This window comes from Clarias gariepinus, unplaced genomic scaffold (genome assembly GCF_024256425.1).
Source record: "Clarias gariepinus isolate MV-2021 ecotype Netherlands unplaced genomic scaffold, CGAR_prim_01v2 scaffold_30, whole genome shotgun sequence".
Taxonomy (NCBI): Eukaryota; Metazoa; Chordata; class Actinopteri; order Siluriformes; family Clariidae; genus Clarias; species Clarias gariepinus.
This window is the reverse complement of record NW_026520997.1, coordinates 1,076,006-1,092,070: the sequence shown is the minus strand read 5'-3', so window position 1 is coordinate 1,092,070 and position 16,065 is coordinate 1,076,006. Positions and strand designations below refer to the sequence as shown.

The 16,065-nt window shown below is 37.7% G+C and overlaps 1 long non-coding RNA gene across 2 annotated transcripts in view; it reads right to left on the bottom strand.

The window, feature by feature from the left end:
* Window positions 1–9,635: 9,635 nt before the first annotated feature.
* LOC128516929 (uncharacterized) overlaps window positions 9,636–16,065 on the bottom strand; it is a 32,764-nt gene continuing 26,334 nt past the window's right edge. Inside the window, exons 1-3 of one of the 2 annotated variants that reach the window (XR_008356775.1) lie at window positions 11,372–11,457; window positions 10,493–10,539; window positions 9,636–10,017 (exon numbers count right to left, since the gene is read on the bottom strand). This is a non-coding gene — a long non-coding RNA (uncharacterized LOC128516929). Of the gene's footprint in view, window positions 10,018–10,492; window positions 10,540–11,371; window positions 11,458–16,065 lie in introns of those variants that run through there. The other variant, XR_008356774.1, reaches the window with a different exon arrangement.

Sequence of the window (16,065 nt, the reverse complement as noted above, 5' to 3'; positions counted from 1 at the left end):
CATAGCAGAGTCTCCATCGAGTCTTGCAAGGTTCAAATCTACAGTATGTGTAACTAAATGTTTACCCCTAACTTCTTGTGTTCCAATTTCAATGAATGTACACAATAAACAGGTTGAAAACATTTGACTGTTTTAAGAAGATATTAGATACTAAACCATTTTTTTTCCTTCTGGTGTTTTTAAATAGAAAGTATTTTTTTTTCATTTGATTAATTTTTAAAATAGAATTTGGAACATTTTGTGTAAAAACGGTGAAAGTTATTTCTTTATGTTGTTTTTCATAAGCAGATAAGATCTGAATCGGTTCACAGTCTGTGCAGTGACTTAATTTTAAAAATGATTCTAAACCAAAAAGAATTCAAAGCGTGATTGGAAAAGTAAGATCTCTGAGATCTCAGACATCACACACACTGAGGCACGTAATGATGAGGTTCTTAAAATTATTTCCACCTAATTGTGTGGTTTAAGTTCGCTTGTAACTGATTTGTTAGACCTGTGATGTGAGCGGAATTATATGGATGACGTGCCACAGAAAACGTCACTACCACCATCTAATAAAAGACGGAAGTGAGGGCCATTTTGTCTGACGTTAATATTCTTTTTACGATTTAACATTTAATCTTTTTAAAAAATATGGCGAGACCAGAGCACAATCACCCTGATGAACACAATTGTAACGGTGAGTCTTTTTGTCTAGAATCTTTGTGTAGACCAGAGTTACTTTAGTTCACTTGTGTAGATTAAACGCCAAGCGATCTCAGAACTACTGTAGCTAGCCAACTGAGAAGCTCTCGATAATATTAGTCACACATTTTCTTGCAATTTGCAAAACTACAAATTTCTTTGGTTTAAATATTTACCAGGTTAAAGCATTAACCTTTATTTATTTATTTATTTATTTATTTATTTATTTGTTTATTCATTTATTTTTTAGCCACTACCCTTTTTGTTTTAGCATTTTTGTTAGCCACTACCTTGTAGAATCACTCAGTGTTTATATTTTGAATTAGCATCTGTTTATTTTGTACAGTTTCTTTTATTTTAGAAGAACTTTATTTTATTTTATCTTATGATTTTGGATAATTGTCATTGAACTCACTGAATTTATTTATTTATTTATTTATTTATTTATAAACACTTAAAATCAATGGTGGATACTGTACCCACTTTTTGCAGTAAACTGTAGGAAACCTGAACAGTGTACTCCATCAGGAACAATAAACGTTGTGTGTTTCAGGTGTTGCGGCTGTGTGCTCTGTGATTTTGCAGATGTGCACGTGGGTCTGGACGAGGTTCAGTAAAGCCTTCATGCATCGAGGTTTGTCACTCAAAACTTTATATAGGTTTTTTAAATAATGAGAATGCAGAGCAACACTGTTGGAGTGTTATAAACACTGCTTATAACCATTTATAACATTGGAATATAACTGTGTAAAGTAGACTTACTTACCGCTCTACATGCCTCATTACCTCATTAAATAATATATTTATTTGTAATTATTCACAGCACTAACTGGATGAATAAACTCATAACATGCTGTGAATTATATAATAAAGCTCTGTTATCTCTGTTTATACTGTAGGTGCTGATGTAAAAACTTCAGTGGAAGCCAAGACACACAGCTTTGTGCGTCCATTTTAATGATGTGTGTGTGTGTGTGTGTGTGTGTGTGTGTCCAGGCAGATAAGGTGTACATGTTGCTCACCATTCTGCAATGTTGTCTATTGAAAAAAAAATAAAGGAATAAAATACATGTTATAGATGTTAGATTTCAATTTCATTTCTACATTCACCATCATAATAAACTATAAACACTGTTATAATGGTAAAACAGACGAAGAACACTGACACAGCACAGTTTCTTCAACACATTTCTGTGATATTTACACTAACGTTTATTCACTGACATTATTAACCTCAGCAGTATCTGAACCTACAAGGGGGCAAAATTATGAAGACAACATTTTCCATATATAATTTGAAGGTGAGTTAAAAAGTATCTGCACCCTGAAGATTCATTTCTGATGAAGGAGTAACGACAGTGGTGCATTCATGCCTAAAACATTTTTTTAAATGAGGGAATATGAAAGCTCATTGACTAAAGACAAAATTATAAATACTATATCAAACAAAGTTCTATTCAACACTACAGATCATCTCCACACAGCATTGTCTGTGTACCCAATTTTTTACACTAGCAGTTATTAAACAAAGAAAGATATTCAGCTGTCCAACTATAGACCAATATCAAACCTCTACATTTTCTCCATGATCCTAAAAAATGCACAGCGGGTATGTTGCTATCTTTCTACTGTACGAATAACACTGATGTCAGGATTTAGGCTCGTGTTCATCAAAGCGGAGAGACAGCACTGGTTAAAGTGGTATATGACCTCCTACCAGTCTGTGTCTCTAACACTTGTGTGTGCTGCTTGAACAGCAGTAGGTTCTTGGTGGTGCAGCAGAGAAGATCCCAAACATCAGGTCCACTAGCACAGCACTTTTTCCAGTGTTACACAGTGTCATTTTCTGGGTGTAGAGAGCTTTTGAGTTGACTAGTGTCAAGGGGGTGTGGTTTCTTCACTGATAGTGTTGACTGAACTCTGAGGAGCGTGTAGTTTTATGGAGGTACCTCAGGCGCACTTGTTCAGAGTTAATTGAACAATCACACGGCATCTTGAATCAGCACATGGAAGGCAGTTTGAGCTCTGATATAAGTAAGGTAAGCTTTATTTAACTTTGTTAATCCAAGTAAATATCACCATGGTAAAAGCAAGCTAAGACAGCTTAACATTACATAAAAAAGTAAATGCTACCTTAATGATTCTATACAATACCCCTTGTCCCACCATTAACGTTACAGAGCATGTACATTTAAGTGGCACGATATAGCATGAATAATTTTTCTACTAGTAACTAACTTTGGAATGTGAAGCTTAAGTTTGCTAGTTGACATGTGGCCGGCTAGGTGGGCCCGTGTTATTTTAATGAGCTCAGGAAATAGATTTTATTTAATCACAGTTGCTTATCATTGTCTATAAGTATGTGCATATAACTGGGTGTCGATTTGATGTTAAACTGTAATGTCTGAAAATGAGGCTAAAGTTAATTAGCATTATGAGATGAGTAGAGATAGTCTGGTGTTAAGGTGTGGCTCGAGTGTCGTACTTTATTTGGTCAACCCTGTAATGGCCTTGGACATCAGCAGAAAGGTAGAAGTATCTCTTCAGAATTATATTTAAACCTTAATACAACTTGGTGACCAGATATTTAACAGCAGGGGCAGGTTAAGTTAAGCCTTCCCGTGAAGGTGAAGTATGATGGCTATAAGAAGTACATCAGACCAGTCTGGATTCTCACGTCTGAAGGTACTTTAGCAGCATGTAGGATCCTAATTGTACAGTATGATCATTCTGAAAAATATAAACTTTTAAACATTTTTATTATTATTTTTCAGCTTCTGCGTACGTGCTAAGACTGAGATTCTAACAATTCAAATGAGTTTACCAATATTTGTGAATATTTATCTTTATGCATCATTAACGAGAGAATGGTCTGTTCACAATTAAAAGTGGGAAGTGATTTAACGAGGAGTGGTGTTAATCTTATTTTGAGCTTGTCTAACAGTGTGCAATAAATTATCTATCTTTAACTTGTCTTTGTTTTGTGAAATGTATTTATTTTGCAGTCAAATGCAAATCCGGACTTATGATGAGTCTCACACTGTAGTGGAAGATGACATACTGTACTTCTTGAGCTGGTTGAACCCAATCCTGACTTGTGCCTGACAGTTCAAGACTAAGATCAATCTGGTGGGTCTTAATAATTGAGTTGAACTAAGCGGCCAATGGATGTTTAATTTTGAAATGCAAATCTTAAGTTAAATAATATAATGCTGTGTTGTACTGTTCATTTGTTGGTTTTTAGGCGAGTCAAGTTCTAGTTCCCTAACAAATACCCTGTCCCGCTCGTCAAGTGAAGGAGAGAGCCATGTTGAATGGGGTTTTCCTATCAGTGGAGAGAGGACGGCATTAACTTCTCCCACAAGTAATTCAAACATGGAAATTGCAAAAAAGGTACCAAGTAGTTTTAGTTTATAGCAAGTTTATTATTTTTATGTTGTGATTCAGTCAAATCAATATCACGGAAGAAAAACTGGTAGTATTTTAATTTTTTTTGCTTTTATTTCATAAGTGCTACTTAAACAAAGAAAATCCGGACACAGTATAACTTCTCCTTTCTCATTTTTATTTTCTGTGATTAGATGGTCAGAGATGCTTTGCGGGTAAAAGCAGGTGGTCCAGATGTTTTGGAGGAATACACGGCAAATTCTTCTCTGAAGCACAGCACCAGGAGGCAGCTTGTCAATATTCTGGTTGCTCACATGATTTGCTCCTTGGATTGTCTTATTTAAAGGAGGATTCAAACCCGAAGTCAGAGAGAAAAGTATGCTTTGGGGATTGTTACGTTGTTTCCCCTCTCTGAAGGATCCCTTCTTTTCAAAAGGATATGATACTGATTGAATACTCCACATTAAGCAGAAATCCCAGACTTCTGCTTTTTTACAGAAACATTTCAAAGATCACATGCAAATAGTTGCTTGTTTATTAGACTTTCTAATGAAAAAATGTATGCAATCTAAAAAAATTGTTGTGCAATAACCGTACCTTCATGAAGATAGAATCTATTGTTCAGATTCAAAAAGCTGCTGAGCACCTCAAAGAAACGTTGTTAACCATTAAATGGTAAACTTTGTGTTTATTTCATTTATCAAAAGAGACATTCGGACATCGGCAAGACAACCCACAGAGAACTTGTTCTCAAAGTCTTTCCTAGATTTTTGGATGTGAAAGGATTGGTAGGTTCACTATAAATATCAGCATTTACATCTTTTCATGTGCATTTGGTACACTGAGTCAATTTTGTCTATAATGTATTTATACTGTATGTCAAAGTTAATCAAGACTTTTCTTTTATGCTTAAGGCCTTGTTCACACGGGCGTTAAGTTTTTGGATAAACGAACTTGCTCTGAACGTCCTAGACGTTTATGTTGTGTTTTGTAGTGGCACTTGATTGGATTCTACACCGGCGTTCGTTTGTCTCCGTCTAACGACAGCCTGCAGCCCAGGCTGTAGTTTGTGTGTTAACCTGTGGGGGCAGTGTGTCGGGAACTGGATATGAAAGCCCGCCGCTACTGGGTTCACTCTCTGACTGCACAACGTCAGATTAAAAGAAGTTTTTTTTGTGGTATATGAAGAAATGCAAAAATTTTTCTGCGTAAGTTTTTCAACAATACCTTTTTTTTTTATTTTGCCCCTTTCCGCATTTCCCTATGTATAGCATGTAGGATCATGGGATATATCCGGTCCTCCGAAGCGTAAAATGAACGTGAAGAAAACAAACTAGAAGCGGTTTCCTTGCGTTCGTTGGGTTTTAAACGCCAAGAAAAAGCTGCATGCAACGTTTTTTTAATGCCGTATAAACGCACAGCCGGACAAAGGCACGTCACCAAAGCCCGTGTGAACATTCTCATTGACTCCTACAGTATGTGTGGAAAACACTCTGCGCTTGATCCGCGCTCGCTGGACGCTACGAACGCAAGAAAAACGCTCGATTTTAACGTCCGTGTGAACAAGGCCTGATACTGAAACATCTTCAAAGATGCTTGAAAGATGCCTCTTTTTCCCTTCTTACTTTTTACCTCTTCATTTCTGTCAGACTAGGACAGTGATATGACCTCCCTGCTGTTGCTTCTAGATATTATGTTTGATATTAGACAGCAACTTGTCTTTTGAAAATCATATTTCCAATATCACAAAAACAGCCTTTTTCCATCTTAGAAATATTACCAAACTTAGGAGTATCCTATCCGTATCTGATGCAGAAAAGCTAGTTCATGCATTCATGACCTCCAGACTGGACTATTGTAATGCATTACTAGGTGGTTGTCCTGCATCCTCAATAAACAAGCTTCAGTTAGTCCAAAATGCAGCCGCCAGGGTTCTCACTAGATCCAGAAAATATGATCATATAACACCTATATTATCATCCCTGCACTGGCTACCTGTTCAGTTTAGAATTAATTACAAAATAGTACTACTTACATACAAGGCTTTAAATGGTTTAGCTCCCTCATACCTAACCAGTCTTTTGATACGCTATAATCCACCACGTCCCTTAAGATCACAAAACTCCGGACTTCTGGTAATTCCCAGAATTTTAAAATCTACAAAAGGGGGCAGGGCATTTTCATATTTGGCTCCAAAGCTTTGGAATAGCCTTCCAGACACTGTTCGGGGAGCAGACACGGTTTCCCAATTCAAAAGTAGGCTCAAGACGCATCTCTTTAATCTGGCATACGCGTAACTCATCCCATAACCTCATACTCCATTACACTTATCCTGAATGGCAACTACGCTAATTCTCTCCATCTTTTCTGTATTTTTCTACCCATCCTGAGACATCTGGAGATTGTGCCAGCTTTAGTAGACAAAGGCCAACCCTGCAAGGTTTCTAAAGCATCTTGAGAAGGACCTGCTCCAGCTAGATTCTGCTTTATGATGGCTGGAGCTACACATCCTGCTCCTGTGCTTCCAGTGATCTGACCCCATCTGCCCTCTGCACCTACTGCTGAACTGAATCTACACAACTTCTGATATATTGAACTTTCACCTGCACAACACACTTGATGTTATTTCTATCTGTTATCACCCAGATGAGGATGGGTTCCCTGTTGAGTCTGGTTCCTCTCAAGGTTTCTTCCTATTGCCATCTCAGGGAGTTTTTCCTTGCCACTGTCGCCGTCACCCTTGGCTTGCTCATCAGAGACATTTCATTCATCATTCATTCATTTAATTATTATCTAGACACATTTTTCTCACACATACACACTTCCAAATATTTTCTTTTCTTTCTTAAAAAAAAAAAAAAAATCTTTCATTTTTTTTTGTGAAGCTGCTTTGGGACAATGACCATTGTTAAAAGCGCTATATAAATAAAATTGAATTGAATTGAATTGAATTGCTTCTCTATCTCCTGCCACCTGCAGCTAGACGCAGAAGAGTCAAAATAAGCCCCACTGATGCTGTGGACAAACTTTGTGGACTTTTGTGGACAAATTTTCACAAGGTACACCTTAAAATGTTTCTGCCTGTTTTCATGTTTTCATGATCTAGTGTTCTGGTGACTATTGTTGAAATTGAGGCGCTGATATAGGATTTTTTTGTCTTGGTACTGGATTTAATTGTGTTAATATAATGTTTTAATATCTCTGCATTAACCTTTTTTGTCCTCTCCATTCATATCAAGATTAATAGAGGACACATTAAAATATCTTTAGGTATACAGTGTAGTTCAATACCATTGCAAAATACAGCTTTTAAAAAAAGACATCAACATTTACCTACAACAGCTCAAATAAGAAATTTACTTATTCTATATAAATGGGATGTGTTACTGAATTGTTCGACTACCGCTACCGCTAGTTAGGTATCCAATAAACTGGAAACTGGCTGTAGGTTCAGTTGCCAAAAAATGTTTTATGACCCTCCTTTAAAGTGCTTTATTTTCTTTGTGGAATTCTTCACAGTATTGCTGCGCCCTTGATGACCGCTTGAAGAGAAGAGAAGGTCAGCTGCCGTACCTCCTTGAAGTTGGCGGAACCAAGAGCACGATCGACAGGTCCTACATCATTGTGGACAAACAGCTCATCCCGTGCCAAGGAACCAGCTCCCTAGCTGCATTTGATGAACTGTTTAAATCCCACTTTGTGTTTAACTTGTCCTATGAAGAGGCCCTGGCCCAAATGTTCACTTTTGTCCAGACAACTTTTATAACATTGATGTTGGAACAACAAGTGAGACCCCAAGAGTTCGTGAACTCCAGACAAAAATCCTCAACTAGATGTGAAGAGTAAAAAATGCAAATCTTCTTGTTTAGTCTCGTGTATGAGCAGCCAATTGCTGGTACGTTGGAGATTTGTAGTCTCTTGTTCAAAGTTAAGTTTGCACAAGTCAGGATTTCAGAACTGTGTGGCACACAATGTTTAGGTGTTTTATCTGTCAGGATTTGCATGCAAGAAGCCAGTTACTGTTAACTCACTCAAGAACTTATCATGGTTTCTATCCCAGTTTAAGGTTTAGGATATTTTCTGCACAAGGTGGCTGTGTTCGTCAGTTTTCAACCCTTTCTGGTTTTAAAAAACACATGAATAGTAGTCATCAGAATGACAAAAGTAGTAATAGAGAGACTGTAACAGGCCAGACATCTCAAAAATCAGTCCAACAGTCCAGTTTAGTGCCAATATTTGTAGGCTTCTTAGTACAGTTAATGGATCAAAGACTGATCTTTTGAAGATTTCTGTGATGGGAATTATTTCAAGACGCATCCATTGTACTCTAAACATCAAAATGCTCTTCTGATTCAGTTGTACTATGATGACTTTGAATCTGCTAATCCACTTGGTTCAAAACAAGGTGTTCACAAGATTGGTGCTCTCTACTTTGTCCTCAGAAATCTACCACCAAAAATAAATCCAGCATTAATAAACATTCATTTAGTAGCAATGTTTCATGCTGAGGATATCAAAAAATATGGCTTTGATCCTATTTTGCAGTCCTTAATTGATATTAAAATATTAGAGCATAGTGGGCTTGACCTTGCAATCTCTACTGACCAGGTTTATGGAATCATATGTCAGGCGACTGAGGACAACTTAGGGATGCATTCAATTCTAGGTTTCTCAGAGTCTTTCAGTGGTCGTTACTTCTGTTGCATATGTTTGACTGAAAAATGATGCTCAGTGTGTTTACAGTGAGGATGACCCAAAGATTGTCTTGAGTGGCAAGGAGGTTTTTGAGGTGCATTGCAGAGAACTGGCTTCTTTTACCCATGGATCATCTGTCCTTGGTGTAAAACAAAATTCCTCTCTTAACGGTCTTTAATGTTTGTAATAATTTTGCATGATGTTCTAGAAGGGGTTGCTCAACATGAGATTAAGTTACTTTCTGGAGTTGCTCTCCAGAATTTATGCTTTTGATTATGGGTAACAGGAACACAAAAACTGTCCTACCAAGATTAATTTCGAGCACAGTGGTAACAGTATTGGACTAAATTCCATTTAAACACTATGTCTTGCCAGGTGGACATCAAAATTGGCATTTATTACTCCTCTTACTCCAAATAGTGAACATAATTTTTTTTTCCATCTATTACACTACACTCTAAAAAATAAAACTGTGCTGTACTCAATTTTTTTGGTGAAACATTTTTACACTTAAAAATATTGAGTAAATATAAAAATCATGTAAAATATACCTAATGAGTTGAGTACAAGTCAGTAAAAAAATTAAGTAGACCTGAATAACTATATTTAGTACTATGATGTACAAAATTATGTAAATGTAATGAAAATCAGAAGTTAATGCAAAGTGAAAATGAGTAAAATAATTGAGTAGATATAATTGAAATGGAAGGTAGAAGATACTGAAAATTATACTATTATTTAATAAACAAATGTGCTACATTTACTAAATATTTTAACTGAATGAAATACAATATACACATTACCATTTTAATTAAACATTTATTTGCGAAATTTGACAAGACATGAAGTCTAAACTCAACCTTGTTTACTTTGCAAATGACATGTAACAAGATCATAAACAGAGATCTGGATTTATCTTATTAGTAAACAGTTTCAGAAACAATACTCCTGCCACAAGTATTATACAGTTAACATGTGGAAAGTAGACTTTTGTATTAGAATCTAATGAGTCACATTTTACATCTGAAAGATTGCACACCTTCACACTTCAGTTTCCTGCAAACTGTGGGATCCATACAAATGTGTGTGCAGACCTTCTCAGGTCTTAAAGAAGCAATGACAGTCTAAATGAACACAGGACACTAAATATCATCACCAACAGTACCATGCTTCACTCCATAATGATCGAAATTCCTTTTGATGATGCGACAAATGCACACAGTTTACACCGCCATCCCATAATGCTGGCACCTAAAAAAAGAATAGTATACAAGTAAGTACAAGTGTGACTGTTAATATAAAGTCTACCAGACTGGTAAAATAGTACTTCCGTTCAAATACATACTTTTTGGACTAATATACATCATCACACTGATCTACGAGTGGTGTTTAAGTCAAAGCGGGACTTGTGATGAAAATTCTCGAGAAATAAAGGGGGTGTTCTGTTATTCTGCACAATCAATGGTCCCGCTTTGACTTGAACATCCCTTGTACATGTTTTTGTCCCTTGTATAAAAATGATACCCAACTTTATTTATGCATGACTATCAACTATATCAATTTTTTACTTTGGTTAATGGAAAATCTAGTATACTCGAGTGGAAAACTTGTATAGTCTAGACTTATTATAGGTAAAGTGAAATATTTCAAGCCTTGTTTTAATTTCTCTTTGATTCAATGTTACAGATTTAATACTTCTGTAACATTTAAAAAAGTTGATATTTACCTCCTGTTTTATCTCCATTCAACTTCTCTTCATTAGTGGTGTTGGTGCTGTGAAAGAGATATAGAAAATATATAACATGTTTCACACAAACACACAAAATCAATCAGTTTTAGGTTCTTTTACTTACATATCAGAACATACATAATGTTTCACTTCAATATTTTAATTTCATATTACTTTCTCCCAATTCTAATTCTGAGAGAAATGTTGTATTTTCACTAAATCTTTATATTTCATAGCTTTAGTTACTAATACAGTACTTAGCACATTTATTTGATAACATCTGCTGCTGCGTGCTCAGTGTTTAATCATGTTAAAAATACTCATATACAGTAACGGATAAAACACTGCCAGAACCCGGACCCTGCACCTCATTTCTGCTGTTTAAACCGAATTTGGTCCCCGTTTCCTCCTTAAAGTGTCGGAGTGACCGAGCAGACTCGCGGTTCAGTGTGTGAGGTGGACCGGTACACACGCGGTAATTATTTAAACATGTTAGTTTTACATCCTCGCCACAGTGGCGGTAGGCTGCGCGAAATCACCGCATTTAGCGGGAGAAATTCAAATATTGCGGGCGAACCGCGGCCGGTTACACCGAGAAACGTGGACATGCACGCGCTGCTGCTCGGTGTTAAATCTCTCCTTTTACACCAGAGTTTAAGTGTCTGTATTAACGCCGCTTTAGCTGAGCAGTTTGGTGGTTGGAACAAACAAGCTAAATCACACTGAACCCCAGGACTGGCCTGTTGCTAGCTATCGTTAGCTCTGGAGCTCGGCTGTGACAGGATTCAGAACAGTAACTAACTCACACCCTATAAAGTTGTGTGTGCAGGCAGACAGAGTCATTATTACAGTAACTTGTGTTAGCTGTTTACTCACCAGGATTTGTAAGGAATGTTCCAGAATGTTCCAGGTGCTTCATGTCCATTCTCACATCCTCACAGCCTTCTTGTCTCTGATGTTACACCAGGTCTTTTAATGATAACAAAAACAGACACACAAGGGAACTAGGAGATTACACAGGCTAGGAGATAAACAAAGAACTAAACACAAGAGCTAACATGGCTAGGAGATAACCATAAATAATTAAACATAGCAAAAGCTAAACTAAAAAAGCTAGAAGCCAACATAAAAAGGGTTAAACAAAACAGGAGAAACACGAACCCGGAGTCACAGAAAATAGCAGGACACAGAGCTAGAATATTCACCAAGGATAACTTAACAAATGCACGACAAGGAGAAACTAAAGACAATACTATTTATAACAAACATAATTAGCTACCTCGGATCAGGTGAGCGCTCCAATCACCTGCTCGAGGTGCACTCTGGGAAGTGAAGTTCAAAAGGAAACACAGGAAACACAAAATGGCATTGCTGCGCATGGCGCCCTCTGCTGGCGTTCCGTGACAGCAAGATAGTGAAACTTATGCATTTAATAGCAGAACACCATGAGCTATTTACACAGTTGTATCTGCATAAAAATCTTCGGCAAAAACATCCCTACATGATACACCATGTCCACGCATTCGAAAAATTGGTCCCTTAATACAGATGTGGAGTAAGAGATTTGAGGCAAAACACAGAGTATTGACCAAAGACATCACCATTAAATCTAAAAGTGGACCAATAAAAACATTAAATTTGTATGATATTGATACTGGTGAGATGCTGGCAAGGTTTCTAAATGTCAACACAAATAAAAAAAATTCTCACCTAACTGGGTAAAGCTAAATGGGACAGAGTACAGGGAAAGCCTGGTCATCTGCAGTTCTATTAAGGAGGACATGACAGTGTTCTCTAAAATAACCAAGATACTTCTTATAGATTGTGTTATTTATTTTGCAGTCGTGAAGCTTCAGATTAACTATTTCAGTGAACATTGTCATGCTTACAAAGTCTTAGATGGAGAAGAAAAATATGTTATTAAAGCTGATTGTCTGGAGTTTTATTAACCTTTTGATTTCCAAAGTGAATATGTACGGTGGCCCAGAAGGGCAAATCATCTCTCCCGTATGTGTGTTTTTTTCCCTTGAAAATGTGCTTTTTTCCCCCCTTATAAATGTGCTTTTTTCTGTGTAAATGTGCGCTTTTTCCCGTGTAAATGTCTGCTCTTTCCCGTTTCTGCGCAACTACTTTTTTCCCATGTGAGAACTCTCTTTCTCCCGTATTTTGCAAGCTAAAAGCTAAAGCTAATGCGCAAAGGACTATGGGAGTGGGGTCAAAACGCAACTGAACATGGAACCTTTCCGGATATCAGCTCCAGGACTCAACATCATGGAGTATACAGTAAATTATAGCGTGATAACGTTATAATTTTCACAAAATTTTCAACTGCACACACTTACCAGGTAATGTTTAATATATAAAATGAATCAGATGTTACTGTTTTAGGCACTAATGATAACTTTGTAGCAGTGTTAATACTATTGGAGTGTTTGGGGGAAATGCCGAGCCGAGTGTAAATGGCAGTGATTAAAAATAATATTATCTCATTTAGACCATCAAACACTGATGTAAACCATCAGCTCCATGGCATCTCTGTAATATACATCCACATATGGATTTATAAGCAAGCTAATATCACTATGCTAACCGCTAGCGCTTAGCATGGGGAAACTAGCTTGTTTATTAATATACTGGTTTAATAGTGTATTTGGACACATATACGTGATGTAAACAGTTAGCTCTATTGTTTTTGTAAAATGCCTTTCCAAATATGGATCTATAAGCAAGCTAATATCACTATGCTAAGCGCTAGCTTACTAAAAGAGCTAAGATAGCAGACTATTAACTGTTGCCTATCAACTATTGCTAATTATCCCTGAGCTGCTCCTGTTATGTGCTAAATGTTACAGATGGTTAACGAATTGTTGTATGTAGTTCATTGGAGCTCCTGAGTGCCATATAATGTATCCTGCTGTATAATGTAGTGGTTTTATCATAGCTAGAGATCTTCTGAATAGTTAGTTATGTGCTTATACAATGTATGTAACAGTCAAGAAAAGGGGCTTTTGTTCAGGTTCTATCTATTCTATTATAAAGTCATTAAATATATGTTTATACTCCTGATTTCTACACCAGCTTTACATCCTGAGCAGAAGGTGAGTGCTCAGAAGTATTTACCTCTCTTTTCAGGGACACATTTCTCTTCATGAACATGTGTGTGTTAATGAATGGTGAAGATGGGGCCAAATTTTGCAGCAATCCTTAATAGCAAAACCAAATAATTGGTTTTAATACACAGCATTACTAAAAGCTTGCATTCTATAAAATTTTGTGTGTGTGCCTGCCTGCGTGTGTCAAACTGATGTCATATGATGTCAAACATCATGAAGTGATATTAACTTGCTTATAAATACATATGTGGATGTATATTACAGAGATGCCATGGAGCTGCATAGTAACACCATGAAGTCTTTTTACTAGACACTTATATTAACATGTCTTTATTTCTCCCCTGTTGTAGATTCAGAAACCGGGAACCACATAGAAAGGGTACGAAGCCCCTGGCGCGTAACCCTTATTGGGGATTGGCCCTCGAGTGAAATCCCCTGGTTCTTAGCCACAACTGAAATGCTCTCATGTGCAGAAGGCCCAAAGTTATCACCGTGGATGCAGCTGCCATTAGAGCTAAAGATCTCTGAAAGTGATGAACAGTCACTTTCTGGTCTACCTTAATTTCCTTGAGGGTGTTGAGGATGGATTCGACACGAGCGGGAGACAGCTGTGCCCACCTTACGATCGAATATCATGTGACACCCAAATAAGAGCACGCTTTTCATGGTGTTGGGTCTAAATCCTAAGAAACAAAGATGAGCTAGGACGACACCCTGATGTCGAAGCGCTAGCACCTGAGACTGGGCCAGCCAGTCATCTATGTAATTCAAAATACAGATGCCTTGGAGTCGTAAGAGCCAGAACTGCATCCATGCATTTTGTGTATGTGCGGGGTGAAAGAGCTAGACCAAATGGAAGGACTCGATACTGGTAAGCTTCGCCCCCGAAAGCAAACCTCAGGAACCTCCTGTGTTGTGGCAATATTTCTATATGAAAATATGCGCCCTTCAGATCGATTGTCACAAATCAATCGCTTGGTAGGATTTTAGAACAATCACTTTGACAGTCAACATTTTGAAGCTGTATTTATTTATTTTTAGATAGCGGTTCAGCCCGCGAAAATCAAAAGAAATTGGATGCAGCCCCCCCTTTCTCTTGGGAACCAAGAAATACCGACTGTAGTAGCCTGACTCTCTGTCTGGTAGGGGAACATTTATAAATTTTTTCGATTGGGGTTTAGATGTTCGGCATCCTGAAACATTGCAGGAAAAAAAAAAAAGAACTAACACTTTATTGGAGACCTGTGTTGCCCGAAACACCAGTGGTGGCGGAGCATAAAAATCAACCTCCTGGGGATGCCAGGAAGAACACTTCATTCTTGAAACGAATTCTATGTGCCTCTTCCCGTTGGGGGGGCACGCCCATGGTCCTGGGCACATAAGCCTTAGGACTCTTTGTGAAGAAGACAGTATGCCGGTCCGACCTCTTTGAGGCGGATTGCAAAGCGCGGCGTGCCGCACCCCAATCTTTACGAGGGGGTGCCCAGCTTGAAAACACTCTCCTTGTGTGTTTCACGCCTCGCAAGAGTCAGACCCGGTTGAGACTGCGTGGCCGACAGTCCCGACTCTTAAGCACGGCGGGGAAGGAATTTCCTGAAGGCTTGTTCATACAGTATAACTTCGCCTCACGAACCTAGTGGTGACCGAGTTAACGACGTCGCCAAACAGGCCGGAAGGCGAGGTGGGGGCATCGAGGAGGAATGCACGATCCTTATCATATGTATGTCTTTCAATGTACTGCCAGAAAGTTAAGTGCCAACAGATTTTTTAGCCAGTTTAGTTGTTTGTGTTGCCACTGCCTTAAATTGCAGAAAATTAGTCTGACAAGCCACATCACTAGGTGTGCCTGTGGTTGGGACAAGTTGTGAAAAATTGTATTAAGTTCTTTTATATATATATCTACTTAGATAAATATTTAGAGGGGTCCACAGAGCTGGTACAAAAACTATACTTTTTGACATTACTAGGGATGCTTTCAGAGAGAATACGTCAACTAGCTGGCACGGACTACCGTGTAAGCGAATCGGGCACACCTCTACGTTGTAAGCTTTAACATTGTATGATGCATATCACTACGTTAAGCCATCGTTTATCATTACAAACAGTCAAGCTGCATCATTCACAATTTTAGACTACATTAGGCCCACAGCTGAACAACAGAACTACAGAAACCTAAGTTAGCTGGTTACCAAGACATGGGCAGGGTTGTTACACAACATAACGTATACAAATACGTATTTTAAACGATCTCTAGAAAATACTATGATCAATTATTAATCATACTTACTGTACAGATAGAAGTTCAGAGGAGCAAGCTGGTCCAAATAAACTGGGCACTGATCCAGCTTTTAACACCAAGCGTTTAAAAAAATCCCGCGTTATACTCCTTAAGATTGAAAAAGCAGTCATCAGTAAAATGACGCGAACACAACACAAGATTGGGATTGTACTGCTAAA